The sequence below is a fragment of the Chamaea fasciata genome, unplaced genomic scaffold (genome assembly GCF_029207755.1).
Source record: "Chamaea fasciata isolate MVZ Bird 193981 ecotype frontalis unplaced genomic scaffold, bChaFas1.0.hap1 SCAF_9, whole genome shotgun sequence".
NCBI lineage: Eukaryota > Metazoa > Chordata > Aves > Passeriformes > Sylviidae > Chamaea > Chamaea fasciata.
The window spans coordinates 14,476,576-14,489,484 of record NW_027094094.1 but is presented as its reverse complement, the minus strand read 5'-3'; the positions used below and the strand labels follow the sequence as shown (position 1 = coordinate 14,489,484).

General features: G+C 37.8%; 1 long non-coding RNA gene across 3 annotated transcripts in view; it reads right to left on the bottom strand.

The window, feature by feature from the left end:
* LOC136293945 (uncharacterized) overlaps nt 1–12,909 on the bottom strand; it is a 34,591-nt gene that overhangs the window by 16,949 nt on the left and 4,733 nt on the right. The window contains exons 2-5 of one of the 3 annotated variants that reach the window (XR_010722277.1): nt 8,351–8,449; nt 7,439–7,598; nt 6,205–6,393; nt 3,771–4,891 (exon numbers count right to left, since the gene is read on the bottom strand). This is a non-coding gene — a long non-coding RNA (uncharacterized lncRNA). Of the gene's footprint in view, nt 1–3,770; nt 4,892–6,204; nt 6,394–7,438; nt 7,599–8,350; nt 8,450–12,909 lie in introns of those variants that run through there. The other 2 variants (XR_010722276.1, XR_010722275.1) reach the window with 2 other exon arrangements.

Genomic DNA, 12,909 nt, shown 5'->3' with positions numbered 1-12,909 from the left:
AAAATGCCACTTTCCCAGAGACAGGAAGAACTGAAAAAAAGTAAATTGTCAGGTAAGGTGCTGTCTCTAGTACCTATCCCACACTGGGGAACTTTGCAGTTCCTTTTTTCACTTAACAGTAAGTTACAAGGCTCATTTGGTTGTTAGGACACAAATGCAGCTTTCTGCCTGGATGTCCAAGATGCCTTCCCTAATGAGACTTTAGTTGATGTCCCCTTTTCTCAGTTCTTTCTCTTTTGAAATCAATTTTTTAGCAGCAAAAGGTAGCATAATGCACTCATAGGAAATTACAGTATGTTATGAATCATTAAATGAGAATGGCAGAGATGGAGATTTATTAACTGAGACACAATTGCCTCTGATAGTAAATATTTACGACTACACCAAGTGGCAACAAGCTGAAAGGAAAAGAATTCCAAAAACCCTCTGTCCATTCTTGTAAGCAGAGGTACCAGCCTAGCCTCATTCCATGTGTCCTTCCTGCGTACAGGCATGGAGATAAGTAATCCTTTAGCACAAGCAGATCCAATGCCTTCAAAAATGAGCCAGAAAAAAGGGGTCACATTAACTCATCTTTTATGAGTGTTGAAAACAGGTCATGCATAAGTCATTGTATATGAAGTCTTGTTACCAGATGTCAGAGACAGATCTTTCCAAAATACCTGCAAAGTCTAATACTTCCAAACAGCTCCTTAAGTGATATTTTCTCTTTTGACTTTTGAAGTTGATTGATGACATACAAATCTGAGCTTACCTTCTGATTAAGCATCAGAGCAGACTATACACCAAGCAATTTGTGTAACTTATTTAATAATATAAACCCACCCAGACTGCAAATGGAGAAGAGGGTATGACTATAGCATTCAAAAACTTCTGGCTAATATAAGATTTTGAAAGCCAAACTTTAGGTATGCAGAATTTTAATAAATTGTTTTTCTGCCAGACAGTAACAAAAAAAAAAAGTTTGCTCTTTTTTAATGTCCGGTAATTTGAACTGTCTAAACTACCCTTAGTTATGTGAATTATACTGCCTAAGTGATTTAAGGACTTTTGGGTCTTAGTGAAAGGTGTTTAGTCTCCCCAACCTGCAAATACCAGAATTCAGCCCAGAAGATCAGACAATGAATGAGGATGAGGTTAAGGACCATGTATATTCACAAAAGTGTCTTGATTTTACAAGGATTTTTTGTAAGCAGTAGACTTTGTGCACCCCATTTTCCTTAGGACTTTCTGTGCTTTAGTCTTGCTCTTCCTGACCTTTCCAATAATTCCAGCTTGCCTTTTCATTTCTGCTTCTGCATCACCCTCTCCAATTTCCACCATCTCTCTGGGTGTACCCCAGCTCTCTGCACCTTCTTGAGTCCTATCTCCTCAAGAAGCAATTTATACTGCAACTGTTTCTGAGTCATCAGCCAGATTTTTGCCTGGCTGGTGCGTGCCAGAAAGAACAGAATGGTGCTGAGCCTTGTACTATATGCTCTTCCAAGGTGGAGATACTAATTCCAGTGTCCTTTTAATGCAGGGACTATCCAGTTTTCACAAAACTCACAGAAACATCCTTATGTCTGAACATTTTCTTTTTACCTTAAACATGTTTGAAATCAGGCAACACATTGCAGTTTTTTAGAAAAGCAGACAGAAGGAGTACATAAGGCATCATCCTATCCAGAAACAAAACTTTAAAAAAAAATGAAAGGAAGGATAACCAGATTTCAATTCCCCTTCCCTGTAACAACTCTCCTGGGATGAGTTGCAAGTAGTCAGAACCAGGGATATTCTTTGGAAACTGATTTTTTTCCATCCGTCATTAGTGAATGAAGTTTCTGAACTTCATTCTGGACCTGAAGGAGAGAAGGAATGCTAAACTAGGAGTGTTTTCAACCACCCATGAATATCTTCAAACTGAGGGAGCACAGCTCATTGGCACCAGGATGATAAATAAGTATATATGGTTTGAAAGTGGTGTCAGTGAGATGGATAAGCAGTTCAGGGAGACTAATAAACATTTCATGTTGTCATTTAGAGTTAAGTGTGACAGATGTAGATGGGACTAATGCTAGTTTTCAATCTAAGTTATGATTAATTAGATAGACAACCTATTGGTGTAGTAGTCCTAATACATGCATAATAAATGGTTGTTTTTCAGGGCTGTTACTTAAGCTTTGGCTTAGAAAAACTACCAATAACTTCAGTAAAAGTAAAAAGGAAGAACTGAGCAAAGTACAAAGAAGATGTAGGTTTCCCTTCTCCTACTCATTGAACGTCTGAATCTGTAGGAAAGGGGTACTCAAGAAATGAAGAACATTCTTGTTTCTCCTGAATCTATGAAAACCCTTCTCTGTGATGTCTGCATATTTTAAAGAGGAAGAGCAAGAGCCAGAAAGAAGCAGATAGGTTTGCTGTAAATCCTGGCGAGGAAAAAAGATGTTTAATCATTTATAAAGATCTGTTAGTTCCCCAGTGGTTCGATCTCTGAATACAGGTTTCTCTCGAGGCTCCTTGTGTAGCAGGTACCTCGGTTAGACTTAGCAATACAGTCCCATCCACCTCCATGCCAAACAAGGAGGGTGTGAGGAGCTGAGAAAAGGGAATTGGGAACCTTCATGTATCCCTGCTTTGTTTCTCACGTCTAGAGATAAAAGACTTTTTTGTCTCTCCATGTGTAGATTATTCTGATGTAGGAGAGATCAAAATTACTTTTGTCAGTTACTATATTAACTATGTTCAGGATTTTTTGTTAAGTTATAACTCAATTTAACAAAAGTTTTGAAAGTGCTTATTTCAGCAAAAGTATTGGATCTCCCCTCTGATAGAATGGTAGCATTTAATGCCTCTACATGCTGAGCAGTAGTCAGTGTTTAATCATGTCCTAAGCCAGTAAATACTGTTAAATTCCCTTACATTTACTATTTTATATATGCTTGATTGAAATGTCCCATGTTCTAAAATAGAAATCATTAGTGAATCTGTTAGCTCCTCTGACCTTAATAACGTGTAACCAGAATTAATTATCACATTGAAGTATTTGCTTTAACTTGTCATTAAGTGATTATTGCAGAGCAAGAATGCAGAATCTCAGTGAATTAATCAGTGACCTATATTTTCTGGTGCTTCTGCTTAAATTTAGTCTTGGTCAGAATGACGGAAGATCTGTCCAATTGCATTCTTGTTAAATGTTCTCAACTGAACAAGTCTGGTTACTGTCACCCAGTGAATAAAGGAGTGCATTCTTCACAATGCTGTCACACATGGATTGTTATATTGATGGGAACTTTCAATTCATTCAGCTGTGTCCACACACAGAGTCTCCCCAAAGTCTGTGTAGGAAGAAGGACACTGCTGTCTGCAAGCAATGAGAGCAACGCTGCTGACTGTGCTGGAAGCAAGTTTGAAACATAAATTATTAATCTACTATTACTTCAGAGCCCTCAGCAATGGGAAAGATGTTTTTCTTCAAACCCGTTTGAATACTGTGATAGACACCAGTAATTCAGCAGTTTAAAATCAATGTGCTGCAGCAATTTACTTGTACCACGATGTATGCCCAGGAGGATGGAAAAAGTGATAACCTCATGGTAAATGGCAGATTCTGACAATAAACAAAAGTGTTATGGTTATTTTGAGAGAGAACTTTTTCCTCACCCTGCCTAAGTAATTTTTAAATAAAAACCATTGCACTAGTATGGCATTAATACTATGTAAATATATTTCCCTCCAGCAGAAAATGAAAAGACCATCTTCAATAGTGAGATACATTTTGAATAGGGAAGTATAACATTTAAGATTAAATAACCATTTATTTGGATCCATGCTGTGTTTGAAAAAGAAAAAGGATGTGGGAGGAATTAAACAGGTTGCGACAGGCTATGGAAAGTGTAGACTACATATCAAGATGAGCAATTCTAAAAAAAATATGTTCTGCTGGCTGTTTGACCAATTTACTGCAGAGTTACTTAAAAAGAGAGGGCAAAAACATAGGGTTTTTTAAAATATATATGATAGATGCAAGGACCAAGAATAAAATGGACAGGCTGAGGTTGAAATGGAAAAATTGAAGATCAGGTTTAGAGGAGCAAGAAAAGTTTTTCTTTTTTTCTTATTGCTTTTTCGTCTTTTGCTTATTGATCTTGAAACAAGAAAATATATTATTTGAGACCCATCTGGCAAAGTAGGGCAAGATCATTTTTTCTAAGAGGATTACTAACCTAATGAGCAAGGCTTTGAACTTTAGGTTTTGATTTCATTTTGAAACACCAGTACACAAATGCCCACAGTGTGGGAGACAAACAGAAGTTAGAAATCTGTGTATGGCCACATGGCTTGGCATTTCTGGAAGCAGAGGGATGCAGTATTGTGATGGAAAGACACAGGCCTTATATCTAAAACCTAAAGCAAAATGAAATTAGGATTCAGTCAGGGAACTGGCAGACAAGGTCTCTCAGGAGGGTACCCTGAAGGGCAAAGGGCCCAGGAGATCTGGTTGGTCATAAGGACAACCTCTTTAGAGCAGAACAGAGTATCCTGACCGGCAGGGAGCCAAGGGTGTCTGGTAAGGGAGATGAGGAACTCTTGAAAGGGCTCCATACATGGAGCAAACATGGAGACAGGCTACCCAGAAGAAGTACAGAAATATGTCTTGGGCATGCAGGGCAGGAACTGGGCATGCCAAATATCCACTGGGATCAAAACCGGTGAGGAAGGTGGAGGGCAGCAAGGAAGACTCATACACAGTTATTGGGGCAAGAGGGAGGCTAAGGAAAACAAGGGTGCCTTGTCCTAGGGACAAAGGATACAGCAAAACCTGAACTGCTCAATACCTTCTGTGTCTCAGTCTTCACTGCCAAGGTGTTCTCTTGGACCTTCCAGCCCTAATTGGCTTTCAGCAGAGTTCCTACAGAAAATAAAGCTTGAGTTGTGGATCACTTGAGCCAACTGAACAGAACACAAGTCTGTGAAGCTGCTAGGACACATCCAAGGTGCTGAGGAAGCTGGTTGTCACAGAGTGACTTTCTGTCATCTTTGGCAGCTTCTGGCAGTCAGGGAGATCCCTGGTGATGGGATAAGGGAAGATGTCACTCACATTTGAGAAGAGGGAGAAGAGGAATCCAGGAAACTACGGGTTTGCTGTCCTATACTTGTTCACTATTGCTGAGCAATGTTTAATCAAACTATCTTTGCTTTTTAGGAGTTAAAATTAAATCAGTGTTTTCTTTCATAAACTACATGTGAGAAAACCCTGTCACCAACTGAATTCAGCCTTCAAAGTCTCAGCAGAAACATTTCAATATTCTGCACATTAACACAGAATTAATTCTCATCTCCTGTGTTCATATACAACAGCCAAATATTTGTGCATCTTGCATACTGGAACACAGACTAATTACACAAAACAGTCATCTTTTCCTGCAGATACTGGAAAAAGCCATCAAGTGAAACAGAGTGCAGAATGAAGAAAGTGGTTTGTCTCCTCAGAGCGTACAGTTTACACATTATGTATTTTTTACCTTTTTCCCCAGTAAGTCTGTTTTCTATTTCCCTACATACTTGTCTGGTTTGTTGAAACAGCTGTATCTTCCCAAAGCAATATGAGTGAAGATCACAAATAATATTTGTACAGCAATTTTTAACTATTGTACAAAGAGAAATAATCTCCCTCTTAATTGTCTTTTTCTTTCTATACATAGAGTACATTCATTATTTTTAAACTGGTGATGATACTCTGAAAACCCACCAGAGTGAAAATGTACATCTTTTATTAATTGCATGAAGAGTCTTACTTGCAATGATTTTTCTTGCACTCAGAAGTATAAAAAGCTTTTTTTGCTTTATAACAAAGTACTTTGGTACCATCATTTATGCTAATCTGGGCATATTTTCCACTAACTGGAGCGCCTGGAACACAACAGCAGCCAAGATGGGTCAAAACTCTTAAGAATCACCTAGCACTCAGTCTTGTCTTTAGTCATGGTCACAACAGATACTTTGGAAATGGTGCCACTTGAGAGTTATTATTCTTGCAATACATACTGCGAACTTTCATGTGTCTATAGTTTAGAGACTTCCTGAGTTGGAGGTTGCATCACTATAATTGTACTTTATAGCTTTGGTGCATTTTCTTTCTTCACTGTATTAATTACCTTATGAAGCCCTTAAAAAATTTGCAATTACTAAGAGCAGCAACGATGAGTTCCAAAGTTAAATTACCTGTTATGAGAAACAGAGTCTCTTTTGTCTATTTTGGGTCTTCTGCCAGACAATTTTATCAGGCCTCCCTGAAGGTCAGTATTTATTACTACTCCTCTTGTCATTTTCTTCTCAAAGCAGTCCTATGGACACTGCAATCTGTTAGATCCTCACACATAATGCTCCTGTATTCAGAACTTCCTCAAGCTCCTTTTTTTATAAGCACCAATGCAAAAAAAAAAAAAAAGAAAAAGAAAAAAAAAAAAAAGAAAAATTAGCTCTTTTTCTCTCATACTTATTTATTTTTCATCCACATGAGATGCCTGCATTCATTAATCCTTGCCATCCTTCCCACATCTCCAGCAGATGTGCTGCCTTGTCACCATTCCCAGCTGGGTCATATAGTACTGTTATTATACTTTTTGTCTGTCGGCATGGAATTTCAGTCCACAGGGATGGTGCATAACTGATGGACAAATTTTAAAGACATGCCACTTTTGTTACTTTATATAATATGTACACATCACTAATATGATCCATTGCTATTATGGTAATACTTCCATGCCTACAGTATTTCACGCAGATGACAGAGGCCTACTAATCAAAATAACATCTATTCTAAGGATGAAAACCCACTGTAAATCTATTTGCACATTTTCTGTTAACATCAGTAAATTATGCAAAGAAGTAATTATTTTATGGCCTTTGATATAGAAACAGACATAATTGCTTTCCTAGAGTAATTTAAAGCTTCTCTCCACTACCAAAGTAATACAGGGTCCCACTTGGTAGCGTGGGACAGTAGTTTGCTCTTTGCAGCCTCTGATGTAGAAGGAAATGTTTTACATGGGTTAAAAGGGACTGCACAAGTCAATGAAAGTGAAAGCGGGGAAAAATCTGTGAAGTCCATCAAGGATTTCTAAACAGATAGACCCGATGTCTGCTTCAGAAAGGCCCTGCAAGCAGCTAGAGATTCTTAGAGGGAAATATCCTTGTCTGACATTGTTTTCTAGGCATCTGCTTTCCCTGGGCAGTGTGAGACAGCTATGGAACTTTGATCTAACTTAATGCAACTGCTCTCGTGTCCATGGATTTAGTGACAACCTGAAAATAAGGCCAACCAGTTTCTAAAAGACATATAGTTGTATAAAATACAACTGCAAATCCTGCTAGCAGGTATAATCTGAAGTGTGTTTTTGTGGGACTCTAAGTGGTGATTATAGTTACTTAGAGTTTGCAAATACATGTGATTTACTTGCAGATTTTTGCGTATTTCCATCCCAGGCTTGCTTCCACAGACTTCCATTGTCCTCTAACTTCTAGGAACATGATGCTTTCACAGTTGTAGAAAAAGAATTTACTGTTGGGCTAATGCCAGATGGAGCTTGGAAAGTCCCGAGTCTTAAACATCTGCTCTTTTAAAGTAAAATTTGATATATTTTCAGCTTAATGAGCTGAAAGACAGATTTTTGATAGATTTGTAATATCTATCACAATATGAAAATTGAGAGTGTATCTGATGAGTAGGTGCTGGAACTCAATCTTTTTAATTCCAAATCCTCATCAGAATAGAAAGAAAATACCTTAATTAGATGGAAAGACACCTGTGAGAGCGGATGAAGCAATTCAAACCTGCTACCTTACTCTAAATTTATAACTGAGAATATCAAAGGGTTACATAAATATAAATTTAATCTCACAAAAGCAAATGAGCATGATTATAGCTGTCCTGCAGATAGGTGGAAGGCTTGTGCTGTGAGTGGGATGTATGTTAAAAATCCCAGCTGTTGCTTCTGTATTTCACATGAGACTATAAAAGCTTATAGAAAACTAAGTCTGTTTTAGCTTCAGTGGGTATGTGTATTTACTTTTCCTAACCAAAGGGTTATGTGACAGTTCAGTGCTCATTTTGTGGAAGCCTGTGGCTGTAGCAGAAGGAAGAGTTCAAAAATAATTTTCACAGAGGAAAGTAACTTATTATAGTTTAAATAATTTAGGTCCTCAGCTTATGAGTAAAGAAAAGGATTGGATTCAATAAGGGATGTGTAATGTCTCTTAATGATATCTGATATGTCACTTGTGTATGCATCTATTTATTTGTGTAAACATTCATTCACTCGATTCAGAATTTCTTTAGACAAACATATGGCTCATCATACGTACTTACAGTTCTGTGCTTGACTTAATGAATTCACACAGATTCGATTCTCTCTTTGAGCAAATAACTTGTGATGTTTCTAAGGAATGGCACATCTGCACTGGAGATCTGAAAATCACATAAAAGGATACAGTTTTGCACCATGAGTGCAGCTGAGGGACGTGGTCCAAAACCTGATGAAAGTGTTAGCCATAGAAACACATCCTTATAAGCTTTCTTTCATGGCTTTCTTTTTCCAAACTCACTTGACATTTCTGTTACCTGATGGAGAAGAGTACAGTCTTTCCCAAATACTTTAGGCAATTGCTGTGCAAACATAATATTCTTTGTAGCTGCTTGTCTGCAGCACACAAGTGCCAGCTACAAAATAAGTTTAATTTAGCTGACGAGAATCCACTCCAGATCACTGTAACATATTTAAACAAAGCAGCTTTAAAACACACAGAGAACAAAACATACCTCTGTTTAGTGCCCCATACACACATTTTGAATTATTTTTATATGTGGGAAGAAATTTCTCAGTTGCACTGGAAAATGTTACTTTAAATAAACACAAAAAAAAACCCCAACAGTGCTGCCCCAGAAATACTTCAGTTGATATTTTAGACATGTATAAGAAAATTCAGAGGTTCATGTATTGCTGTACAAAATATTACTGTTCTGTTTGTGTCGTGCTGCCTGGTTTGTGACAGATCCATGGAGGATAGAGCCATGCATAGCTCTCAGAGACACCAGTACCCATGGATGTCAGGGCATTAGGTGCTACTCAACAACAGAATGAGAAAGTGTCTGCACCTTAGCAGTCCCCAGGAAGTGACATCAACTTTCTGCTAAATTGATGTTACACAATGTGTTAAAAAGGAGACAACTAAAGATTCATTTAATAGGTTATCTCTTTATAGGACTCTTCAGAGTTCTATTCTTTGTTAAAAAATGTGTAATCTGGGAGACAGACAAAAATTGAAGTGATGCTCAAAAATACCTCAATGTAAGAAGCTGCAGCAAAAAATGGTGCTGATTCTCATTTGATTCACATTCTGAATTTTATTCCCAATATACGTATAAACTAAATTTTAAATAAAACATACCTTAGCAATTAAGAGACCTAACTTGAGCTATGATGACATTTGATCTCATCTAAGCAAATAAGGAGAAATTTTCCCTGAACATCTATACCATAGGCCCTTTCCCATTATGCCCAGGAGCCAGGACATCTATTGAAGTCTAGATTGAAGAAGCTGATGGAAAATTTGTCTGTCTTTTTGCTTGTGAAGGAAAAATAAACAAGGATCCCTATAGGTGCGTGTAACCCATATGATCCCAGGGCACTTTCTTCCTCTGCATGTTGCTTTGTCTCTGCCTTAGTGCAGTGATGCTCCCACTGTGTGCTTTGCTCTCTGCATGCCCTGCTTGCATCCCAGGTGAGGAAGGGAGTCCAGTTCAGAACCCCACCCAGTCCAGCCTTGAATGTTTCCAAGGATGGGGCATCCACCACCTCTCTGGGCAACCAGTGCCAGTGTTTCACTTCTCATATGTACCCTTCTCATTAAAAAAAAAATAAAATTCTTCCTTTTATCTAGTCTGGATCTACCCTTTTTTAGTTTAAAACCATTATCCTTTGCCCTATTTCAACCGGCCCTACTAAAAATTCTGTCCCCATCTTTCTTATAAACCTCCTTTCGTTACTGGAGGGAAATATCTAAATATTAACTAGGAAGAAAGATTTAACATAAAGCTTTACTCCTCTGCCTTCATGCAACTGAGTACATTAAAGCTCAGATTTTAGTCTTCTCCAAGGAAGAAAAGCCAGAAAAGGAGGTACTCTGGGCTGCAGGATAAAAATTGCTCCCAGAAAGGAAGGACAGAGCAGAGACAGGTTGGAACATTTCTTTTGCGTCTGCTTCAGTAGTACAAATAAATATAAACAGAAAAAATAACAACAAGAGGAAGTAAAACCAAAATGAAAAACTCTTACAAATTTTTCTTCCCCTGGGGAGGCACTAAGTGTACAAACAACATGAGACAGAAATGGGCATGCTGGATTTTTCACACTCCCCTCATTGTGGCTCAGAAAGGATCTTCTTAAGTTAGGATCCCAAGCATGATATAGGAAACCGTACAGAAAATAACAGAGGATAAACAGTTTCCTGCCTGTATAACTGCATTTCGCTGCCAATTTTGTACCGGATGGCTATACACAGATGGTGCAACAATTTGGCCCCAAAATCAGTTTTTTTGCCAGTTGTAACAACTGAAGAATTAGATCAACTTCTGTATTGTGCCATAAAAATGAACAATGACAGTTGTAATACTGTATCTTACAGATTCTTCCTTATGTTCATTATTTTTTGAGCAATGAATGTAAATATTAAAATGCCGTGATATTTTTAAACTTGGCTTTAGAATACTGGAATGGCTCTGTGGGAAAATAATTTGTCCCTGGCTGTGTAACAATCACTTTCCACCAGTCAAAGCTCTGGCTACAATCTGTTTCTAATTAATCAGGAAGACAAGACAGGGTGAGTCTCGTACTGAGACAATATCATACATAGTGGACTGGCTGTAAAGCATGCCAGATGAAGATGTGTTTAGTGCACTAAAAGGAACAATCTAATTATTAGTTTTGTGCTTCAGTCTTAAATTCTTCTGAAAAAAGAATGCACATTAAAATATAGGAAATAATCTGGATACAGTGAAATCACGTAGTATAAAACCCTAATGCCTAGGCCAAATCAGAATACATAGAATTTTAACAAAAATTTTCTATTTCTTCCAGAAGCCCTGCAGAGTACAGGAAATTAAAAAATATTGTCACTCTAACACATTGTTCAAAGCTAGATGTTTGACAATTCACCTTCAATAACTCTTGGAGCTGGCAAGCGTGAAAATAATTTTTACAGTGTATGGAGTAAAATACATAAGGCTCCAAAATATAATGAAAATAAAGAATATTTTTAAGCAATACTTTGTGAGAAACCACTTCTATTTTTTGGCCAGCAGTAGTTTTTAGTTGGTGAAGAGAGCTCCCTCTTGCAAGCCTTACTGATGCAGATGGTTAATCTAAAGTAAGGGGAGGCATTCATCTACCAGCTATGTGCAGGGGCAGACCATAAGAGAGAAAAATGGTTTACTTTAGAAAATGGGAGTAATGGAAAGTCTGTCCATGTTCACTTTCATTTTGTTCTTTTTCCTTTTATTTCTGATGTAAGGAGCATTGTAGTGAGTGCTGTGTGTCATTGCTCTTTAGGATGCTGGAAATAGAATAGGAATTGTTCCAGCAACAGAGCTTAGAAATTATAGTGAGTGTGTTTGTGAAAGAGGAGTTATGACTGTTTATTATTCTGTCTTCTTTTGAAGAAGAACAGAGTTGTCCTATAATCTCTTAAACTCTTTTCAAGCTCTTTCCAGAAAAGTATTTCTGATTTTCTTGTAAATATGAAGTCCAGGGTACTGTTTCTGTACTTAAAACAAAATAATGGTCTGTTATTTCTAGAGGGAGAAAGTAGTGAAATGACCTAGAGGCTTGTTTAATTTTTGCCCATGCTATAACTCAGCGGTGTCAGACAAAGTGATATTCCAAGTGCATTTAGCTGCATTGTTGATATTGCATTGCTGATTAAAATCACAGATGACAGGAAGAGCTACAAGTTTCTCGATGTACCAGCAACAGTCAGAGACTTCGGCTGACTTCTGCATATTAAGTAGTTCATGTGAGTGGGTGGGCTTTGTGGGCAGAAACTCTCCCAGGGCTGAGATCTCACTGGATAATCTGGCTCCGGATATAAAAATGTTAGCCATTGGAAACTTAATCCAGCAAGGGACTTTTAATTTTCTTTCTAGCCTTCCATCTGTGAAGCATATACCCTTTTCCTCCCATCCCTCATGGTCTTATTCCTTATCAGCATAATACACAAAACAGATTTTTTTTTGCAAGATTTCTCATAATTGACACGAGCACGTGAACAATAAATATCTTAAATAGACGACTCAGATCTGTTTTAAGTTTTGGTATGCATTGACTTCCCATCTTGCTGCAGTCGGACCAGAATTAGTCTCCATTTTCTTTGGGGATAGGAATTTTTGTGGAAATCTTCATTGCATTGACTATACGGATAGTTTTATGCTTGCTGTGGGATTTTATTATTTGCCCCTCAACCTGTAGTGCAAGGTACCTAGACCACATTCAGTCTCTAAAAGTGTGAAGAATAGTAATAGTAATTCAGAGGGAAAAGGTACTTGTATCTGAACAAGGCAAGTAAGACCATAATAAAGTCTGCTGAGGCTGAACTGAATAACATGAGTAATTTCTCATCAGGGACTCTGTGAGGTACACTGAGCATGGGGATGCTCAGGCCAAGAAAGCTCTTTGAAAATACCTGGGCTCAGAGCTCTTGCAAGACAAACCTTTACTGAATATATCACAAGTCAAAAAAATAACAAGACAAAACCCCACCATCAAGCAAGGCAAACCAAGGAAGCAGAGAGGTCTTCTTTCCACCCACATTAGCTATACTCCTGTGTAAGCTAATTTGTGGAAAATTATAGTTACCAAATGCTGGGTAAATTTG